Source organism: Falco biarmicus, chromosome 4 (assembly GCF_023638135.1).
Source record: "Falco biarmicus isolate bFalBia1 chromosome 4, bFalBia1.pri, whole genome shotgun sequence".
Classification (NCBI taxonomy): Eukaryota; Metazoa; Chordata; class Aves; order Falconiformes; family Falconidae; genus Falco; species Falco biarmicus.
The window spans coordinates 62,135,588-62,157,753 of NC_079291.1; the positions used below are offsets into that span (position 1 = coordinate 62,135,588).

The 22,166-nt window shown below is 56.3% G+C and overlaps 1 long non-coding RNA gene across 5 annotated transcripts; it reads right to left on the reverse strand.

The window, feature by feature from the left end:
- Nucleotides 1–11,906: 11,906 nt before the first annotated feature.
- On the reverse strand, nucleotides 11,907–21,879 carry LOC130148868 (uncharacterized). 5 transcript variants are annotated; one of them, XR_008821685.1, is made up of 6 exons: nucleotides 21,686–21,879; nucleotides 17,886–18,131; nucleotides 15,700–15,849; nucleotides 14,611–14,981; nucleotides 13,435–13,639; nucleotides 11,907–13,386 (listed from the first exon to the last, which is right to left on the reverse strand). It is a non-coding gene; the product is annotated as an uncharacterized LOC130148868 (long non-coding RNA). The 5 variants fall into 5 exon arrangements; XR_008821684.1 differs by having other exon boundaries at nucleotides 14,611–15,568; XR_008821682.1 differs by having other exon boundaries at nucleotides 14,611–15,849.
- Between the last annotated feature and the right edge of the window lie 287 nt (nucleotides 21,880–22,166).

The window sequence follows — 22,166 nt, forward strand, 5'->3', positions numbered from 1 at the left end:
AGCCCGTGTGTCAGTATGCCACACATGGCCCAGCGCTGTGAGAGGCTGAGTCGGTTGTTTGTCTCAGCATTGCCAGGACATCAAACCCCGAAGAACCTCGCTGCCACAGCAACGGCACGGGGTCTAACTGCCAGGTGAGGGCTTTCCTGTTCCTGCTGAGCCTGAACGCAGAGCTGGTTCCAGGAACTCTCATGTAACTCTTCCACATGTGCCCAGAGCTGGGGTTTGGAAGGTTGGGGGGGGCCACTGACCCCCGAAGACCAACTAGACTCTGTGTGTGTGGGGGGGTGTGTGTGTGTGTGTGGGTGTGTGTGTGGGGGGGGTTATGCAAACCAGCTCCTGGAATATGCAAAATGGTTCTGAGAAAAATAATTAATATTCAACAAGACAACTCCATAAAAGAACAGTGACAACAAACACCACGGTTCGTTCATTCTTTTTGGGTCCTCTGTGTGTGTGTGGTACCTGCATCAGCGGCAGATCTCTTTCTCCACCGGACTGGAGAGGCCAGACTGCTGGGACACCCTAGCGCCACAGTGGTACCTATTGCAATTAACTCTTCTCTTTTCCTTCTTTCATTTTCCTTCCTCTTTTCTTATGCTTGCAAACCAGTTGTCGGGCAAATAAAAGTTCCTTGGCACTTGACTCCATTTTGAGTCTTAATTCTGTTTCTGAGAATACGAGCAACAACCTCGCTGTGGTTTATGACCAGTGCGTGACAAACACGGGGCCTGAAATCGACTGGCGGTCAGTCCGGTGGCACAGCCCAGCTGAACCACGGGACCACGCACCATGGGGCGGTGTATCCAGCGTGCTCCATAACCCACCGCAGGACAAAGGTAAGCTGCTGAGAACTACAGGGACTGCTTCAACAGAGGAGCAGAGCACTGTTTTACAAGTCTTTACTAATATTCTTAAGAAGTATGGGAAGAAAGTAGATGAGGAAGAACTGAAACACGTTCTTCTATGGACATCAAAAGCCAACCCACCCATTAATATTACTAACATTTATACTCCAGAGATTTGGGATAAAATAGGCGTCCAACTATAGGACTGTGCTACAAAAAATGATAAGGTAGCAGCCACTTTGTTGAGCCCTTGGCAAATTATTTTTGAAACTTTAAAAGCTCATGTTGGCTCACAAGCAAAGGAAGTAGATGCAGCATCTTCAGCTCCTTCTCCGCCACCCCCTTTGGCAGACCTTGCCGTAAGACCAAAAACTAAACCTGATGCTACTGCTCTTGTGGCTCTATTACCAGATAATCATGACCTGGATGACCCTTTTGACCCAGGCCTTATTTATCCAGAGAAGAAGCCTGATTTATATCCTCCAGTTCCTCATGATAAATGGGTGGCTGTAAAGGGGGAAGCGAGATGAGCAGGGGACACAGCTGTGCTGCGTGCTTTCCCTGTGGTGTATATGCCTGATCAAGACCCACGATGGGAAAGTCTCATATGCTCTTACCAAAGAGATCAGGTGAACAGTGACGGGCCATGGGCTTGGGGCTCCTTATACAACCCGTTTGATACAATCTCTCTGTGATACTCATGTGTTTACCCCAAATGATTTTAAAATGTTGTTTCGCTTGATAATGACAGACGTGCAATACAGTATGTGGGAGTCAAAAATGAAGCAGCTTGCAGGTGTCCAAGCTGCTGAGAACTCAGTGTTGGGGGTGCACGACCCATTGCGAGTGGTCAATGCCGATGTATCACTAGGGCAAGCTGAACATAGCACCAGTGCTGCACAAGCTAGGATTTGCCAGTTAGGTTTGCATCAAGTTAAACAACTGGCACTCCATGCTTTGAAAGCTGTCCCTGAAGCCGGTAAACAGGGGCAGACTTTTGTCCGTATTAAAAAAGAAGCAAATGAACCAATTATGAAGTTTTTAGACCGACTTAATGAGGCATTGGAAAAGCCGATTGATAATGAGCAAGTACGTGAGTATTTTTTTAAACAATTTGCTATTGAAAATGCCAACGCTGACTGTCAGTAAGTACTACAACCTTTAAGGAATCCTAGCATGGATGATATGTTGAATGCTTGTAGGAGTGCTGGGTCTGGGCAATACGGTGTCCCTGCTCAGGGAAACGTTCACTGCACTGGCAGTTCAGTCCCGGCAACATTCTGGTGCGGTCAGCACGGCCCCTGCGAAAGGGCTGTCTCAAGAGAAAGCAGATGACCAAGGGATGTCCCAAGGGGAAGCTCGGGGAGTGGGGGGGGCGCCTGGGATCTGCCCGCGCGGCGAAGGGCGCGTTCCGCAGATCGGTGTCGGTCACCACTGACCGGGACGGCCGGTCCCCAGCCTTAGCGCGGAACCGCAAGGGCAGCGCCACGAGGGGTCGCGCTACGACAGCAGTTACCCCCCATGCCCCCCACCCGCGCTATGGCAGCAGATCAACCCCCATGCTCCCCCGCTATGACAGCAGATCACCCTCACGCCCCCCAGCTATGGCAGCAGACCCTCCCCCATGCCCCCCCGAGTGGCCTCGCAGGCGGTGCCCAGGCCACCCAGCCACCTCTACACCTGCAGCCCCAGACACGATGGGCTTGTTCCAGGGGGCACACAGCGTCCGCCCAGTGGGGGGGCAGCGCTGCCAAGGGGACCAGCCCCACACTGAGAGGCCTCGTTGTGCTGTTGGGGCCACAGGTGCTGACTGCAAGGCAGAAATACTAGTAACGCCATGGGCACCAGTGCCACCGTGTGCGGTGCCAGCAGGAGCCAAATGGTGCAGTGGGGGCATTGCTGCCCCACTCACCCAGCGCCACCCGCACAGCGCCAGGCTCAGCAACCTGGGATCTACAGGGTTGCCAGAAACTTATTGGACTCGACAATTAACTGTGGATCGACCCAAATCATCCTGCACTTTACAGCCAGGACAGACAAGAATTACTATGTGAGGAATCACTGATAGTGGAGCAGATGTCGCTGTCTTTTCTGTGTCACACTGGCCTGGTCAGTGGCCTTCGGTGGATGCTGGTGCTTCCTTATTGGGAATCGGTGGTCAGACTTTCCCAAAACCCAGTAAAGTGCTTGTTGCCATTATTGGACCAGATGGGAGATCTGTTCTGACCAGCTCCTACGTGCTGCCTGGACCTCCTGCCCTGTGGGGCAGGGGCTGTGCAGGCCATGGGGTGCACTCCTCGGCACGGGCTCTGCCAGGGGGCTGCTGTCCTGCAGGTCCCACCACTGACCTGGAGCCTCCACTGAGCCCCATGGGAGATCAGTGGCCCCTCCCGAAAGAAAAACTGCTGCAGCTACACAGGCTGGTGGGTGAACAGCTAGAGGGTGGTTGCACAGCCCCCACAACTAGCCCATGGAACACGCCTGTCTTTGTGATGCAGAAGAAAATTAATTCTTGGAGGCTTTTACATGATCTAGGAAAAATAAATGAGGTCACTGCAGATATGGGAGCTCTGCAGCCTGGGCTCCCCTCACTGACAGTGTTACCACAACCATGGGCTCTCACCGTCAGTGACCTAAAAGGCTGTTTCTTCACATACCTCGCGCCTCACAAGATGAACCGTGAATTTGCCTTCTCTGTACCTTCCATCAATGCTGCAGAGCCACATCAAAGCTGCTGTCGGAAAGCGTTGCCGCAAGGCACGAATAACAGCCCCACTTTCCGCCAACAATGTGTAGTGGCAGTTTTAAGACCAATATGAGAGTATTTTGAAAATGTTCTAATCTACCATTATATGGATGACATCTTAATTGCTGCGGAATCAAAACAAACAATCCAAGAAGTGAAACGGTTCTGGCCCAAGATGAGTGCCTGCTTGATGGATCAAACCATCGTTACCTCAGTCATCGCCATCATCTGTGCCACGACATCAGCTGCATCAATATGGATCCCACCTCAACCCAAACCTGACATCTGGGTAACCTTGGCCAATCCCACGGGACAGGGCATATTATGTCTACCAACCGCTTCTCCGGAAAATCCTTTTACAACCTGTCTGTCTGGACCACCTGTCGAAGGTTGGCCCATCCCCTCAGGACAAGAGGATGCGGCTAAGGAGTTTGGCGATGTGGTTAACAATTAGGATGGTTGGGTTCCATATTTACTGTACGGTGGGACTGAACCACAGGAACTGGACTTAATAGGATCTGTAAAAAGGGATTATCGTTTATATTTTAGCTATACAGGCAAAAATGATACAAAAACAATTCAATGGCTAAATGCTACCATACCTGCATATAGAAATGCTAGTGCTTGGGGTAATTGTACTTCTCCCAACATATCGAAGTCTAGCAATCGCCCACTTAAACTGCCCACAGGATTATTTCTAATTTGTGGAGATTGCACATGGCCTGGCACTCCTGCCCATACGAAAGGAGGACCACGTAGCACTGGAAGGTTAACCTTGTTAACACCCAATGCATCCATGGTTATAACTCAGAAGTTACACCACCACAAACATGCTACACATGCCTTGCAAACTGATTGTAAGGATAATATAAAGTTTTGGAGCTCTGGTGAAATTATAGCAGCATCTATATTGGCTCCAGGAGTAGGAGCAGCACGAGCACTAACCACCTTGAATAAGCCTGGCTACTGGCTTGCGAAACAAACTTGTGTGACTTCGTTGGCCCCAAGTGGACTATTGCTGGATGTCAGTTCAGTGAGGCGTGCTACGCTGCAGAAGAGAGCCACAGCAGTTTTTATTGTTAGCGCAGGGTCATGGTTGTCAGCATTTTGATGGGCTTTGTTGTATGAATCTGTCTGGTCATTCTGAATCTATTCACAAAAGTATCAAAAACTTGCAAGAAGGAGAACAGAAATTACAACAAAATTATGGTTTTAATATTTTCAGAAATCTTTTTAGTGGATTAGGCTTAACTAGATGGATAAAAATCTTATTACAAATAGGTGTAATCAGGACAGCATCAGTGAACAAAGACAGACCCAGGGAAGAGGACGCAGTTGTGCTCGTTGGAAGGAGGCCATGGGAGCCACAAGGGAAACTAAGATACAGGACATCGTCAGCAGAGCTTGTGGCCTTGTAGATAAGGGAGCTCCTGAGCTGCTGTGTCTGTGCAGTAAAAAAAGAGTCACATGGCAAATTACTGAGCACGGTTACAGGCTGGTATGTCAGCCCGCTGTAAAGGTATGAAAAGGCTCGCTTGATTTTAATAGAGGGTCTTCGACCCGCATTCAGAGCCCGTGTGTCAGTATGCCACACGCCAGCCCCAGGCACCGGGGATCACAGGGAGCTGGCCCCAGTGAGCTCCAGGCTGGTCAGCAGCTCCTGATTGCCTGGGGGGCCAGAGGGAACCGAGCAGGACCCAGGGGCTCCCCAGTAGACCCTCCCCATCACACTGATTGGGGCAGGAGCCAGTTATCACAAACCTGAGAACTGGGGGCTCAGATTTATTCCACACTTCGAGGACACCTCTCTCCGTCCTGCCACTGAGCTGTTGCAGACGAGTGACTGGTTGCCTGAAGAATTACCATTGAAGGTAACACCGCAGCACCACTGGCCAGGCTTGCCCCATCCCATGCTGCATGAAAGGGCTGTGCGGGGGTACATTGAGCCAGTGTGAGGCCGGGGTGATTTACAGGGGACCAGAGCTGCCAGGGGGTGGGGGAGAGCCTTGGAACAGACCCCCTCACCCAGGGGGACAGGATCACCCATGCTCTGGCCACCACACTACAGTAGTTTTCTTACCAAGATGAGGTTCATCCTCAAGGGGTAGGGGGTGTCAATCTTGGCAAAACATGTAGTTTGATGGACAGGAACTGAATAAAGTCACATTCCATAGTTTTGGTAGAATTACAGCTATCTGAGTGATTTTTTGTCTGTGGTGATTGTGTCTGTGAATACAGAATTATGGTGGGTTCCCATACAAATACCCTCCTTGTCACAGCACTAACAAACTAGCCAGCTGTAACAAGGCTTTTACCATCACTTACCAGATTAACTTCAATAAGTAGTTCCCACACCTTGCCCTGGCACAGCCACCAATCCCCCACAAGGTTTCAACAGTTCATCTACTGTCTGTGCTGTTTCTTCATCCTCTTCAGGCCAGTCCCTCTGCTTCTTGCCTCACCTGCATCCTTCCCCTTGTCTCTCCTACCTCCAGGACACTCACTCACTCACTCACTCACTCACTCACTCACTCACTCACTCACTCACTCACTCACTCACTCACTCACTCACTCACTCACTCACTCACTCACTCACTCACTCTGCTTCTTCCAGGTCTCTCTTCACCCAGTGCTCCCCTTCCATCCCCCTTAGAGCTATTTAACTACTTAGCAGGAACCAGCCACAGCTGCACCTTATCCACAGCGAACGCGCTGCCCCTGAAGCCAGCCCACAGCTGTATATTATCAATGTTAATTAACCTGCCTTCATTCCTCTATAATTCCTTTACACCCCCTGACCCCCACTCGATGGCTCTGTCAGGGTCCATATCAAAATGACAGACACTTGCTTCAGGGGCAGGGGACACGTCCTGGGCCTTGATGCTGTCCCTTTCACGGACAAATCCCCATCGTTCCCGCACACCACGTGCATCAACGTCGGCATGTTGCTCCTGGCTTGAGCCCAGAGCCTAACGGAGAGGGGGCGCTTGGTTTTGCTGATTGGCAGGGTCAGTAGATAGCACACAGACACCAATGAAGAGAATAACCTTAATTTATTGTTCGTTTTAAGTTAATACAGAAAATTAGGCAATATGCACATGCAAAGGGATTAACCCATGATACCCTGGTTCAAGCAATAGACCAGATCAGCAAGGCAACACACCTAATCATTATTCCTCCAGGTTAGCTATAGTGATTAAGAAAGATACATCACCAATTGCCCTAATACGTTACCATGGCCCAGATCCGCAGTCACAGGGAAGCCCCGGTTGTGGTGAGGATTTGGAGACCCTCTCCCGGCAGTGGGGAAGTCCCATGCAGGGCGTCCCCTCGTCGATGAGGTCTCCAAACTCGCTGCAAGAGGGCCCAGCTGTTACAGAGTTGAACAAGCACCTTTCATGATTTCAAAGGCGGAAACATCTGGAGCAACTTCCCCCTGTTGGATTCTGTCCCAAGCCTGGCCAGGGCTCAGGGAGGAGCCCCAGAGAGGTATTTTTGACTATTACAAAACTGACTATAATAAACAAGACGTCTGGTCAAACCATCTGGGGCTTTTCACAAGACAATTTCAAGTACCAAAGTATCTGGAGTGTCTTGTGACATGCTCCCACACGAGGACTGACCATTTCTGCTTAGATTGCTTCCTTTTCTTGTTGTTTATCATTATTTCAAAATGGTAATCATCAGCTTAATATACCAAAATAGCAAAGCTGACATTGTATAAGCTTAGGCAGATGGTCAGGCTGTTGGATTCATCTAAAGGCCAACTTCATTCAGGGCCTGGTACGAGGTCCCCAGTACTTCACACTTCCACGGCGATTCCATCCAGCGTGGCTTGGGTGGGATCCCACCTCTGCTCTTGGCTGCTGCTGCATCCCCTACCATTTCAGGGCAGCCCCCTCCCCTTGGAACAGCCTCTCTCCCTGGTGCAGTGCCACATCCTGGGGAAGCGGGGCTGCCTGGGAAAGCCCAGTGAGCGCAGCGCGACCCGGCGTGGGTGTTTATAGCCCCACTGGAGCCTGTTGACGGCAGATTGTATCCCCTCCTAAGTCAAAGCAAATTGCTTTTTATCCTCCTCTTGCAAGGGGACCAGAAAGAGCGCATCTTCTCCATCCAGCACTGCCATCCCCAGGCGCACGGCTGCCTGCAGCACGGCTGCTTGGGCAGCAGCACTGGGTGCTGCAGCCGTTGTTGGGGCTGTGTTGGCATTTAACCACTGGGAATCCTTAGTTGCCTTCTCCCACCTGGCCTTTGGATCACCTGGGGTGGTGAGGTGTACACGGAGTGGGTTCTGGGAATGGTGGGCTGTTTGTCCCAGTCTGCTATTGCATTAGAAATTCCATGTTGTGCCACAGCAGGAATGGGATCCTACAGGACGCTGGTGGGTTTTGCGTTGGGGTGTGTGGGGCTGCATGGAGTGCACGTGCTGTTGCCCCCCAGTTTCTGCCGGGGCTGGGGTCCATGCTCATGCTGAAGGGCCATGTGCTGGTGGCTGGCAAGTGCCAGTTTGGTCCGGTCAGAGTATAAAAACCCAAAACGCTTTCACTACGCTCTTTGACAGCAAAGGGAGCAGAGGCGTTGCACTTCTGCTTGGAGTCATAAATTAACTTCTGCGGTTTGGCAAAGAGCTCTGGCTCTGCTCCCTCTGGCAGTTTAACTCCCTGCTCTGGGGCACACGTCCTGCTTCCCAGCACCCAGCCTGGCAGGCCAGCCCATGGATCTGGCACCACTTCATGGCTGTGGACGGCACAGCAAGCACCTCTGATGGGGCTCCTGGCCTCCAGCTCACCCTTCTCAGCCTCCCTGCCCACAGCCCCCATGTCCCACCAGCCCTGCTGTGCCAGCAAGCAATCCTCGTCTGCCACCTCGCCCGCAGCCGGCTCCACCGCACCCATGTCGGTGAAGGCCAGCAGGTCCTGCTTGTGGATGAAGGGCAGCCACGACACATCTGCCAGTAGCTGCACATTGGCCTCTCAGTGCTCCAGCAGCATCAGGCAGAAGCTGGCTTTCCGAAAGCAGCTCTGCACTGTGCCCAGCTGCACCAGCCTCCAGGCCTTGTGCAGGAGGTAGGTGGTATCCCGCAGTGTCACCCAGACGGCAATCTCAGCCGCCTGCCCTGCTCAGGCCATCACCAGCTCCTGCGCTGCCTTGGCCAGCACCAGCACCTGGCAGTGGCCCTTCAAGCTGGGGATGACGCTGGCGTCCATGGGCTGAGTGATGCTGGAGGCGTTGGGTGGAAGAAAACCAGCTCGACGTTGCACAGCTTGGCACTCAGCTCGGGAGGGTGGGCACTACTGTGGCCCATGAAGAGCATGACCCTGTGGTGGTGCCAGCAGAGCTTCTGGTCCCGCTGCAGGATCCACTCCTGGAAGATGCGCGCCGTGACCCAGGCATTGGCTGAGCTGGTGTAGGTGACGGCAGTGTGCAGGGGTCCTCAGGCAGGCAGCGTGGTCACCGGCTCCTGCCCACCGCCAGCAAGCTTCACTTCTCCATGCCAGTGTGGCTGGTGCAGCAGAGGACGGAGACATGGTCCCTCTCCCTCTTGCTGCCTGGTGCCCACAGGTCCCCAGGGCCCTGCGCCCGCTGCAGGGAGCCATGGTACAGCAGCCCCGTCTCCCCCACACCGAAGATGTCCTGAGTGCGGTAGCTGGCTGGGAGGGGAGGCAGCACCTTGCTCACCCAGCTCTGGGCACTGCCAACGTCTGCGTCTGCCTTCTCACCCTGGTGCCGCTTGAGGATGATGTTGTGGCGCGTCTTCCAGCGGCACAGACAGCTGTCGGTGGCCTCAAAGTCCCAGCCCGAGCTCAGGGCCAGCTCCTGCACCTTGGTCTTCAGGATGGGTCCCAAGAGGCGCTCGCCATGGGCCAGCACCTGCCAAACCAGGTGAAAATTATGTCCTCCACCTCCCCACCTTTGCTCTCCCACTCCCACTCCCACACCAGAGCTTGCACTGGCCCCATTCAAGGAAAGCCCTTTGGGCTCTCCCTCTGGGAGATTACCGGGACAGGTATCCCTTCCCCATGCTCTGCTCCGTGCTCCTCATCCCCACACAGAACAGCCCTGAAAACGCCAGCACCAGCATCGACCTGTGGGCAGCACCGGCAGGGAGCTGGCAGTGCTGCTCTGGGCACCAGCACTGCTGCGAAATCCCCAGGGTGGAGCAAAGCCAGAGAGCAGCCCGGCAGATGGGGAAGCCGTGAACACCCCCAGTGCCTGAGGAGATCACCTCTCTTGGCACGGCACGGGAGGTGCCGAATCAGAGATTTTCCTGGCACAGGGAGCCAAGAGCTGCTCTCCACATGCTGCAGCCCCCAGACCTGCTGTCACAGAGCACAGGGCCATGTCCTGGGCTGGGAACCACCGCCCCGGTGCATCCCACATCCCCTTCTCTCCCCTGTCCCACATGAGGTGGCAGGGGCTGGCACAGACTCTTGCTGATGCTCCTGGCAGCCCAGCCACCTTCCCAGGACAGGAGGAGGGATGTGGTCCCCATACCACATCCCGCTGTCCCTCTGCCCTCCCCTGCCCACAGCTGCGGGGCACACAGCAGGAGGGATGGGCCTGCACATGTGGGAGCTGTGACACTGCTGGAAACACCAAAACCACAGAAGAAGCTTTTTCCCTGATTTTTTCTGCAGTAGAGAATGGAAATTTTGCAGACAGCTGAAACACTCCTGCAAGATGCCAAAGTTCTGCTGCTGTCAATACACGTGAGAAATCCCCACCCCCACGCGCCCACCCAGCAGACGTGGGTGGCCCGGGAGGCTGAGCCGTGCTGAGCTGTGCTATGCTGTGCTGTGCCGTGCCATGCCAGGGAACATGGGCACCCACTGACACGCTGGGGCAGTGAGCTCTGGTTAGAGCGGTGCTGGCTCCAGGCCAGGGGGAAGGTCAAGAGCCACATCTGCAGGCCTGGCATTACAATGCAAAATAAAGAAGCAGGCGAGGAAGAGCACGGTGCAAGGAGGGCTCACGCCTGGCGTGGGAGCACGGTGGCACAGTTCGTCCCTAGGGAGGCAAAGCCTGGGCGCCCTGGTGCCGGCAGCAGGCAGGGACCGCAGCCAAGGGGCAGCAGGGGGGCAGTCCTGCCCAGGGTGCGGTGGGAGCTGAGGGCAGCAGGGCCACTGCCATCCCGCCATGTCCCCTGTATTTTCTTCCCAACAAGACCCTTCCCCAGCCTCCCGTGGGATGTGCTGCTTGTTTCACAGCAAGCCTGGTGAGAAACCTCCCCTCCACCATCCTGGTGCCTGGGGTCCATTTTAGGGGCTGTGTTAATTGCTGCCCAGAAGGAAAATCAAGCAGATAAAGGGACAGCTGAGTCCTTGCAAGAGGCAGGTAACTCCCTGTGAGAGCAGTTAAGAAACTTGCAGAGGCAACGCACCGCTGCACGCGATGCCGCCCAGTGGCTTCACACCTTCGCACTGGCCCCGAGAGAGCCCTGCGGACCCAGCCGGACAAGGCCAGGCAGGAGGCATCTGGCCTCGGACCAGATGGCGAACCAGGAATCCTGAGTCTGGTGAAACTTGATGGAAAACAGGCTTGTGATCTAAAAGCCACATATCCTGCTGGGAGTTGGGGACAGTAGGAACCGCTGTTATCCTGAGGCTCTTAATTAAAACTGAAACCGTTGATAACGGTCAGAGGTGGGGGTGGGGGGTGTTCAGCAACACACCGCATGCACCATCCCCTGGTCCCCTGCAGATCTGGCCATCAGCCCCAAGGGGAGGGACGTCCTAAATGACCCCTTTCAGGTTGTGACAACCTGGTGTCCAGGACCCCCCAGAGCACCAGGGTGGCAGGGCTGGACACGCCGACCAGGGCACAGGCCCTGGTCTTGCGCAGAAGATGCCTGGTGACAGCCAGCGGTACCCTCACCATTGCCCTGTAGCCACGCACAACACGGGGCCCTGGTGGGGTCCAGAGCCCCCCTTGATGGTCGAACAGCAGAGTGCTGATTCTAACAGCCATGCTCACGTGGGACTGTGGCACACTGCACCACCATGTACCAAACCACTCCAGCTTCCCTCCAGGGGTGCCCACAGTCCATATGCTGCCCTACTCCACGCTGCCTGCCCTCCCGCTGCTCCACTTCTGGGGGAACAGGGGCTTCCCCAGTGCTGACAGATGTGCTGTGGCCTGGAAAACCTTGCTCCTCCAGCCGTGACCTGACCACCCATGCTGGCCTCCGCTCCGCTCCACGCGGGCATCCCAAAGGCATAAATTGAGGAATATTTTTTCTCCAGTTTCTAGCAAGCAGGCCAGGCTGCTTCAGTGCACTTGCAGGACAAGGAAATTAAGACCCAGTCAAGGAATTTAAGACCCAGTAGCCAGAAGCTTTTCATCAAGCAGAAGATGACATATTGCAAACATTCACACTTGTATGAGATCATCGAGAAGGAGCAAACCCCCCTCGGTGTTGCCGGCGGCCTCATGTCTCCCCATCTGCCTGTGACCCCCTGCTCCAGAGCTGTTAGGCAGGGCGAGAACATGTCAGCAGGAACTGGGGCAGCTGAATCAGGAGAAGTCAGAGCTCAGCGCCACGGCAGCATGGGAGGAGCATTTCCAGGCCAGCGTTCGGCGGTGGGGGGATGTACCACTGGTGATTTATGCTGGTTATTACACAGATGCTTCTCCTTTTGCTGATTTCTGTGCCACCTCTGAGCGCAGCACATGCCGTGGCCCTAGGTGGCTTTTTTTTGGATGCCCTAGTTGTCCCACAAATGTGCCAGGTGTACACATGATGCAGCCAATGGTAACCAGGCCAAGTGCCAGTCACGTGCAGGGGGGTCAGGGAGCATGGGACCGCGAAGCAGATCTCACTTGGACATGAATGCTCATTTGTGCTTTATGACTCAAAAAATCACAGAAAGTCCCAAACTCACTGTCTTCTTTCTTTGCCATTCAGAACGAATTCATGAGGCTGTGAGACATTTTCCCAATTCTAATTCTGGAATAAGACCAGAGCTGGAAGGGGCGGGGGAATTTAAGACACTGAAGAGTGTCCATCAGTCTCTCCTTAATACCCGTAAGGACACAGATTTCTTGGTCTACATGTTCTTAGTGCTAAAAATTATGGCGATTACCTCACTGTGAACCAAGTGCTGAAGGATAAGGAGAGGTTGGATGTGGCTTGCCCAGAGCCATAAGCTGCAGTCTACACAGCATTTGTCACCCAGCAGGACCTGCGTGCTCTTCCCAGTGAGAGGGCAGAAGTCTGGAAAGGACATTTCCTCCAGTTTTCTTATATGCTGAAAAATCAGACTGTCACCAGGCTGGCACCTGCAGCAGCACCAGCTGGGAGGAGAAATCCATCTCCGGGAGGTCGGTGGGATGGGGCACAAAGGCTGCTGAGCTCAGGGAAGAGCTGGAGCTGCTCTGCTCTGTCAGACACCGAGGCAGGCACTGGATGGAGCAGGGCAACGGCAGCAGACACCTGCCTCAGGAAGGAGATGCTGGTGTTGGCTTTGAGGCAGCAGACAATGCACAGAGCCTCTCTAGCACACCACCCTCGTGCCTGCATGCCAGTTCATGTCCTCAGGGCCCTCAGGGATCACACATCTTCCCCGGGCAGCTGCAACAGGCAGAGGGATGTACCTCCTAACCTACAGCAGCTGCAGTGCAAAGCAACTGCCCTTAGACAAAAACTATCCAGATCGGTCAAATATTCCCAGAGAGCATCACAGACAGTGATGTCGCAGTTGGTTATGTGGTCCCTGTGTTCCATCGTTAGCTGTCCCTGCCAGTATGTGTCCCCGCTTACCAGGGACACTGCACAGCCCTCTGTTACCAGACCTGTGTCCCCGCTTACCAGGGACACTGCACAGCCCTCTGTTACCAGACCCGGGGAGGGAGGGGGGCTGCCCCGAGGGCCAGTGGGGCACGGGGGAGGCCACCCTGCAGCTGGCTTCCAGCTTTCCCTAGGAAAATCCAGTTACCAAAGCTGCAGGTGCCTAGGGATGCTGGAAGCACCAACACTTCTCCCTGTAAGACATCTCATCCCAGGAACAATATCCACTAGGACTTCCCAGTACAGAAATCTCCTGATCTGTGGAGAAAAAGAAAGTCCAAACAATAAAAGTCTTCACAATTGGCCAAACATTTTTCATGACAAATTGCCCCTCATTTGTACTATTTTGGCACTGCCAGGGTTAATGGCAGAACGGTTTGAGTTGGAAGGGCCCTTAAAGAGCCCCCAGTCCCACCCCTGCCACGCGCAGGGCCCCCTTCCCCCAGCCCCGGTGGCTCCCAGCCCCGTCCAGCCTGGCCTTGGGCACTGCCAGGGCTGGGGCACCCACAGCTGCTCTGGGCAGCCCGTGCCGGCGCCTCGCCGCCCTCACAGGGAAGGATTTCTCCCTCAGCTCTGATCTCCATCTGCCCTCTCTCAGCGCAAAGCCGTTCCCCCTTGTCCTGGCGCTGCAGGCCCTTGGGAAAAGCCCCTCCCCAGCTTCCTCGCCGGCCCCTTTGGGTGCTGGAAGGTGCTCCAGGGTCTCCAGGAGCCTTCCCTTCTCCGGGCTGAACAGCCCCAGCGCTCCCAGCCCGGCTGCGCAGCAGAGGGGCTCCAGCCCTCTGGCCATCTCCGTGGCCTCCTCTGGACCAAAGCCCTTGCAAGATCTCCTCCTCCCTGTGCTCCACAGTGCGGGCAGCAGCCAGCATGCTCATTGCCACGGCAGGGGCTCGTGCTCTGCGGGCCTGGCTACAGCAGCCAGGAAGACACAGGGGACAGCAAAGCCTGCAGCAGCCAGTCCCTCTTCTCGGGACAGAGAAAATGCTGTCTCTCACAGGGATATGAGCCCACTGCCCACTTCACATGGGGCACCAGAGAAGGAAAAGAGGAGGACAGCATCACAGTCGGCAACAAAAATAGATGAACAGAATGAAAAATTGCTCAGTTGTTCCAAAACACTTTGCCAGGTATTTTTGGCCAAAGATCATGCTTCCCTGCCTCCCACACAGCAAGCTTTCAATTAACCTTTGTGTGATTAGCTTTCCCCAGATGAGACTTCATTACATGCATACCAATAAGGGAATACAGAGCACATCTTGGAGGGATGCCACAGAGCATGCCGTGCTCACACAGACATGTCACCTCCTCCTGCTCAGGATCGCGCCAGAGATGTTGCAGGCTTGCTGTGGTGCTGCTCGGTGTAGGTGCGTGCCGCTCGGTAGGGCTGGAGCTACCGTGGGGCTGGCAGAGGACACCTTGTGGGTGAGGTCTGGATGCATCAGCCCAAGTGCTGACATCGCAAGGACACCCCATCAGATGGAGAGGCCTGTAGGAAAGCAGAAGGGCTTGCTCCAGAGGCTGCAAAGTCCAGAGGAAAAAACAAAAACCCACACTTGGACAGTTGGGAAGATGTAGCCCTTGATATTCAGTCATAGAGAAGACCCTAAAAACACAGGAGACACGGTGACAAACACCCTTGGTGACACAGATAGACTCACAGTGGTCAGAGGATTATGGAGGTTCAATCTCCATCTCATTTGCCCACAGAGAAATTTCACTCTGAAATTCTTCATGGAACTTCCGCAGCTGTAAGTGCTACTTTAACGAAACAGCACGGGCAAAGCCAAGGGAAGAACCTGAAGACAGCACGTGGGCAGCCCCTGCAAGGGCAGTGCGGTGCAGTGTCCCCTAGGAGCTGCAGAGCACCGTTTTGCTCTCAGAGATAACCGGCTACACTCAATTGATAAAACAATCTCGTCACCGCCGATGCCATGAAGGGCTCGGTTAGTGACAAACGACAGAACTGAGGCAGCCTGGGGCACGCAGGCACGCTGCCAGGCTTCGCCAGCAGGGCCCGCGGGATGCGGGATGCTCTGTCAGCAGGGAGGAGCTGCAGCAGCAGGAATCCAGCGTGCAGGATGGTGGGGAAGCTGCAGACAGGGACTGCGGTAGGCTGGAGGCAGCCAGGAGCGTGCAGGTTCTCTCCAGAAGCCGCCAAGGTGCAACCAGGAGGCTCTGCAGGTCCTTCTCCTGCCCAAAGGGGATTGAGAAGGGACAGGCTTAGCAGCATCCACACCCAGGGGTTGAGTGGGACTGATCCTCTGGCAGGGACAACAGTCTGCACTGTAAAACAGAGGCGCTGTGGGGGCAAACTGACATACCAGAGCCTGGGGTGGGCAGCAAGGAAAGCTGCACTTGCAGGGAGAGGCGGTTGGGCACTTAAAACCATTTATCCCGTTTTCTCCAGCAGCAAGGGCACAGCTCAGCTCAGGTGATTTAGTAACTGCCTTTCCCAAAGCAGACCTCTGCACCTGAAAAGGAAATGTCCCTTCGGTGAAATGCTGAACCCAGGCCCCAGAAAGAAGCATAGTCTTGTAAAAGGCCTGAGTAATGGAAGATTTTCTCTTAAAAGAAAGAAACAGCTGGCAGAAGAGATGAGGGAGTTTATGGGGCCATTGTGCGTTTGATTATTCTTTTGATTACAAGGTTTTTGACTGCAGTTATGGAACAGTTGGAAAAAAGCTGCATCTGGTGCGAAGGCACCAGATGGAGCAATTCAAACCCTCCTCCGAAGGGGGAGATCTGAGAACTGCAGCAACCGCACTGCACCATGAGCGGAGGGGTTGGCTCCGAAGGACAGCATTGAAGGAGACGGGAAAGCTCAGCTTCACACCTCCATGCTTTAAAAGCAACGTGCCCTGAAGGCACAGGACAACCAACTCTGTTTTATGCTGAGCAGGAGCAAAGTGTAGCCTCTCAGGTCTAACGGGGATTAGTATAAAGGGATGGCTTAGGAAGAGGAGATGTTTGGTAAAAGGGGACAAATAACCCCATTTCTGTGGCTTGCCAGGTACATGGTGTAGACTGTGTCGGTGAAAAACCACCAACCAACACCAGCTGACACCACGGAACAACAGGGGGGCTAACTCTGAGAAACTTGACCAAACCCCTGTGCATGCACCCAGACCCAGGGTCAGGAGATTGAGGGGCCTGGAGACACCTGAGGATCACCTAACGGTGTTAGGCACACGTACCACCACCGGGTGGAAGGTGTGGTTAAGCAGAACAGCTCGTGACAACCCTGTAAAAAACACCAACATCAGACAGAACATTCCCCCATCAGACTTGGACACTGCAGCTCCGGGGGAGTAGCTATTGCTGTGAACTCATTCATTCCTTCCTCTTTCCTTCCTTCCTCTCTCCTCCCAGACTGCGCCTTTGCATTTGCAAACCTGTTGTTGGGCAAATAAAGTTCCTTGGCACTGGAGTCCATTTTGGGTCTTAATTCTGCTCCTGAGAATATGAGCAAAATCTCACTTGCCTTTGACCAGCATGCAACACAGTTTCCAGAAGGCTGCTCTAATTGTGGAGGGGGGTGATGGCAAATAATATTTTCTCATAAACAAGAGGTCTTAAGGTCTCACAACACACACGGTGGAGCTCTGGAAACATGTTTGAAGCTTTCCAGACATGTCCAATCCCTGTGTTTGCTTTTCACAAGTTGCACCACAATCCAGCTCTGTTTGTAACTAAAATCTTCATATTTTTCCCCTCCAGCCTGCTCTGATGGCGGTCCTCGCTGCGATAGCGAAGGGAATGCAGGATGACAGCTCAAGGCCACAGAAGCATCGCAGAGGTTTATTTTGAAAATGCCACATTTGATAAATCCCTCTGCTCCAGGAGGTGGCTGCTCAGACAGGACCTGCCCACCACAGGTGCAGGCAGGCACGCTGCCAGCCGGTGCTCACCAGATGATGGCACATTTCTTCTCTGGTTTGTCTTGTTGTCAGAGCCCCTGTGTATGGCCATGCTGCAAAACCCGTGGGAAACATACAACTGCTCCCTGCCCCATCCTAACGGGTGAGCAGCAGCCAGGGCACGCCTCAGAGACACACCAAAGGCATGAAACATGAGGTAAAAAAACAATGCAGATGTCAGGTCACCTGAGACACAAGAAGAACAAGAGACAATGTCCCTGCCACCAGCGCTTTCCTTCATGTTCACCCAACTCTCAGCAGAGCAAGCACTCCTGGTCGCCCTTTTCCCAAAAGGGATCAGCTGGAACAGCTTCCACTTGAGGAACAACAGGCCAGGAGGCTTCAGATTTGGGGAAGAGGTTGTCAGGAAGGTGACGGAGCTCTGCTTAGTCACAAGCATCTGGAGAGGGCGGACAGAGATCACCTGCCTGTTCACTGTCTCTCCTGCACAGGAATGGGGGCCTCTAGGCAAAGCAAGCAGGACCCAATTTCAAAACTCGGTGTCAGGAGGAGAGTGATGTGTTCAGAGGCAAGAACCTCACTGCAGGCTAATAACAATGCATAAGTGAGTATCTGTAAGGAACTCTCACCTCACTGAAAACCAGAGATGTGCCTGATGCACCTCCAGCGATACTGCGAGCAGCTGCTTTTGCAAAGTCTTCATGTTTCTCTGGCCTCCTCTCAAAGCCTTTCAGAGGCCATGGATCTGCTGCCGCCTCCTCCAGAGAACTGGGTTATCTCAAAACCCAGGCTCCAAAACAAGGGAGAATCTCTCCAGTTCTTGCTGCCACCAGACCACCTATCCCCTACGAACATGAAGCCTTTCAGATGGGCACCTTAAAAAAATCAGAAAGAGGTGTTTGTCTGGTCCACCCTGACTGTTGCAATAATGGCATCACCATGCCCTCCAGGAACAGAAATAACACAGCTTGGCATGTGCAACAGTGACAAATTCTTTCATCCTTTCCCTGGTGGGACACACCATAACAGGACATGGAAAAGCTCCTGCAGGTGGCCGTTGTGTGATATGGCAGGAAAGGATGCCTATGGCTGCCGCTCCCAAAAGTGAGGGTGAGCTGCTGAGGGACAGTGTAAAAGCATCAAAGCAGGGATCAAGATACTCCTCCTGCTGCTCCACTCCTGATCCAGGAGACACTGAAGACAGACTACTACCTCATCATACATCATCAGCCCATACTGCTTGCCTGTGGAGGCTCTGACAGTTAACTAGCTGTGCTGTGAAACACAATTTTCTGCTCTACGCAAAACCCCCTACAGCCCATTCCTGGACAGAGAGGCACAAACCCTGCAGGACTAGACACCCTCCCGCTGCAGCAGACTCTCTGCCTTCCGCAGGCTCAAGCAGCTCCAGTTAACTATTGGGTTTATTCAGCTGCCTCTGCTGTTTCCCTGGTCCTTGCTTTCCTCTCGCCCTTCCTTTGGCACAAGTGAGTTCATCAACACAAGGAGCTCTGCCCTGGTTTCTGCCTGGCAGGAGGAAGCACCGGCCTCCGGTCTCCCATGGCCATTTATCACCTGCGCCGTGCTCTGCATGCGGCTGATAACTTAATCTGTTATGAAACACAAACACCCGCCCAGAAGTTTTGTTTCAAAGGCTCCTTTGATTCCAGGCATCCTTGTGTGGTTTCCTTTTATAGAAACAGAGGAATTTTGCTTTTAAAACTGTAACAGTTTTCCATACCCTCAGTGAGACTGAGTTTATAACCCAGCAGCTGGTGCGTATGGCTCTGCAGGAGCTGCGACGGTAAACACTCTGTACTGTGTGAGGACACCAGGGCCACACAAGGGATCACTGTCTGCATCTCAGATTTTAGAATGCTGCTAAAGCACTCTACAACCACAGCTTCGCCTCGGCATTACCAAGAAAATGGCAAATATGATGCTTTTGCCAGCCAAGCAGCTGTTGCTGCCAAGATGCACTTCAAACTCCCACCGGGGAACTGCCACACACGCACCACGCCAGCCTGCTGCTCCCCATCCACGACTGGTGAAACCCTTCTGCTTCTACAAGGTCCTTGCGCCCTCTGTGTCACCCGGTGGCACCAAGCCTGCCAGCCACATGCCTTTTTGTCTTCCGGGGCTTACTCCCCCGAAGACACAAGCTTTGCTGGAATTGCACTCGGTGTTGCTGAGGGACCCCCCGGCCCCCCTCAGGCACGGCTGGGGAGTCCGGGAGCCCTCCGCGCTGCTGCCCGGCCGGGGTGCCGCAGGGCCCGCGGGAGGCCGCGAACCGGCGCCCGGGAGGGCGGAGGGGGAGGGGTGTCATGGCGCTGTCCAGCGCCGAGGGCTTCCCAGCTCCACCAGCAGAAGCGCGGCCTGGCCTGCGCCGGGCTCGCTGGCTGCCGTCGCCCCTCACCGGCACGGAGAGCTGCCCGCACCCCTCCGCGGGGGCCCTGCCCGCGCCCCTCGGCCCTGCCGCGGGTCCCGGGACGGAGCCGCTCTAGCCGACCATAGAGCGGCGGCGGCCTCGCGACCCCTGCCGGGCCGCCCGCCCCACAGCCGCCCCCACGGAGGCCTGAGGGGGCGGGACCGCAGGGAGTGGGAGGCGGAGCTAAGGGAGGCGTTGCCATGTGAACGGTGCGGGACGGAGTGGGAGGGGCGGAGTGGGGGTGAGGAGAGGCGTTGCCATGGGGATGGGGGGGGCGGGAACGCGTTGCCATGGGGACGGATAAGGCTGTAGGGGCGTGGGTCACGGATGCGTTGCCATGAGGACGGATGTACCCACAGGGATGGGGGTTTGCGGATGCGTTGCCATTGGAACGGGTGTAGGAGGGACAAGCCAGGGCATCGCCATGGGGCTGCGGGCCCTCCCGGCCTCAGGGAGCTCCCCGGACCCCCCCATCCCGTGAGGGGGAGCTGGACAGGGTGGGATGGCCCCAGGGCAGGGTCCAGCACCCACAGGGACAGTCAGTCTCCAGGAGGGGTGCCAGCTTGCCACCCCTGGCCCTACTGCCCGTGGCCCCTAGTGGGGTGGCAGCACCCAGAGGTGGGGAAATGGGGGATCCAGCCCCCCGGAGCACCCTGGCATGGTGGGCATTGCCATGGGGAGCACGGCAGGGAACTGACAGGTGGGCAGTGGCAGTCCGTGTCCCTGTCACCCTGGCCAGCTGTAAAGCCTGCGGGAGGTCACCAAAGTGCCTGAGGCAGGGGCCAGCATCAGTGTCACCCCAGGGCGCAGACACCCACTGTACCAAAAACCCCCAGGCCGGCCAGGGATGTCCCACACCCCAGTGCTAGCAGCTGCGGAGCAGGAAACGTCTCCATCATCACAATATTTAATTTGGGGGGGGGCTTGGAAACACCATGGCTGCTGCAGGCCCAGGGAATGGCAGGCTGGGGGGCTCCTCGGGGCAGAGCTCAGGCCCCCAGTCCCGGGCTTGCTCCCCCTGCACAGCCCCGCTGGGCTTCGGGCTGGGGGTGGCCCTGGGGTGGGTCCCAAGGTGTCCCCCAGCATACCATCCCAGCTCCAGGGCTGTGCCCTGCTCCCGCAGTGTCCCCCACCCGTACAGGGCCCATTGGGTGCCACTGAGAGCACTGCCAGTGGGGAGGGGGCTGCTTGGGGCGGGGAGCGCCTGGGGGGGCAGGAGACACCAGGGCTCTGGGAGCCAGGGGTCACCTCCCCACCCCCACCCCCCGCTTTACCACACATCCAGTTTTTCCTTTTTCCCTGGATTTCTGGTTCCAAATCCGTTCCCCTCACCCGTCTCGCTGCGGGGGGGGGGGGGGGGGGGGAGGGGCAAACGAGACAAACCCTTCATGGCACCCCTTGTCCCCAGGGACAGCTGAGCCCCCCTTGCCTGCCCCTGCCTGGGAGAGCAGCGGCACATGTGGATGCGGGGCCGCGCGGGCCATGTCGCCGATGCTGTGCGTCGTGGGCGACCAGGGCCAGAGGCCCCCCGGGTGCGGGGTCCTCTCCCCTCCTCCTGCCGGCCCCGGGGGGAAGGGGCTGTGCCCCCACGCGCTGCAGCACGGCTGTGCCGCCCCGCCCCCCGCCATCGCTCCCCTCCACCCCGGTGCGTCCCGGGGGTCGCTGCCCACGTGCGGACCCCCCTGCCGACCCCCGCCGGAGCAGCACCAGGCTGCTCTGACATCGACCCCCCGCAGGCAGCCCCCCGCAGCCTTTCCCCCAGGAGCTGCCCCGGCCCTGCGACCCCCGGGCGGAGCCGTGGGAGCTCTGAGCCCCCGCGCGTCCCCGCGGCACGCTGCCCTCCCTCGGCCCCCCGCACAGCTCCGCTCTACCGGGGCCACCCGCAGCGACCCGGAGCCTGTCCAGCCCCGGTGCTGCCCCCGCCGAGACCCCGTCCCTCCTCACCCACCCCAGCAGACCCACCGACCCCTTCAGCGCCCGCTCCCCCGCGGAGCCCCGCACCCGTGTCACCCGCTCCTGCAGAGCTCCCCCGCTCCTGCCGCCCACGTCCAGACCCACTGCCGCCCGTGGCAGCTCCGGGGGCGGGGAGCAGCGGGATGCTGGGGGGTGCCGGCGGGGTGGGGGTCCCCTCCCCGGGGTCAGCGGCACGAAGCGGGCACGGCCGGGGCCGGGCAGCCCCGGGGGGGCACGGCCGGGCAGCGGGACCCGCCTGACCCCGGCAATCATTAACCCGGCCGTGGGGCGGGGGGGGGCGCCGCCTCCTCCTCCACTCCCCCTCCCCCCGGAGAGCCCGCCCCCCCCCAGGTTGCTAGAGCTGGGGGCTCTCCAGGGCACCGAGGGAACCCGCATGGATCGTCCCACTTCCCACGCGGGACAGAGATGCGATGACCCACGGGGGGCACTCGGGGTGTATGTGGAAGGGGGGTCTGGGGCTTCTGCGCTTGCTGAGGCCGCCGGGGGAGGGGGCTTTGCGTGGCCGTGG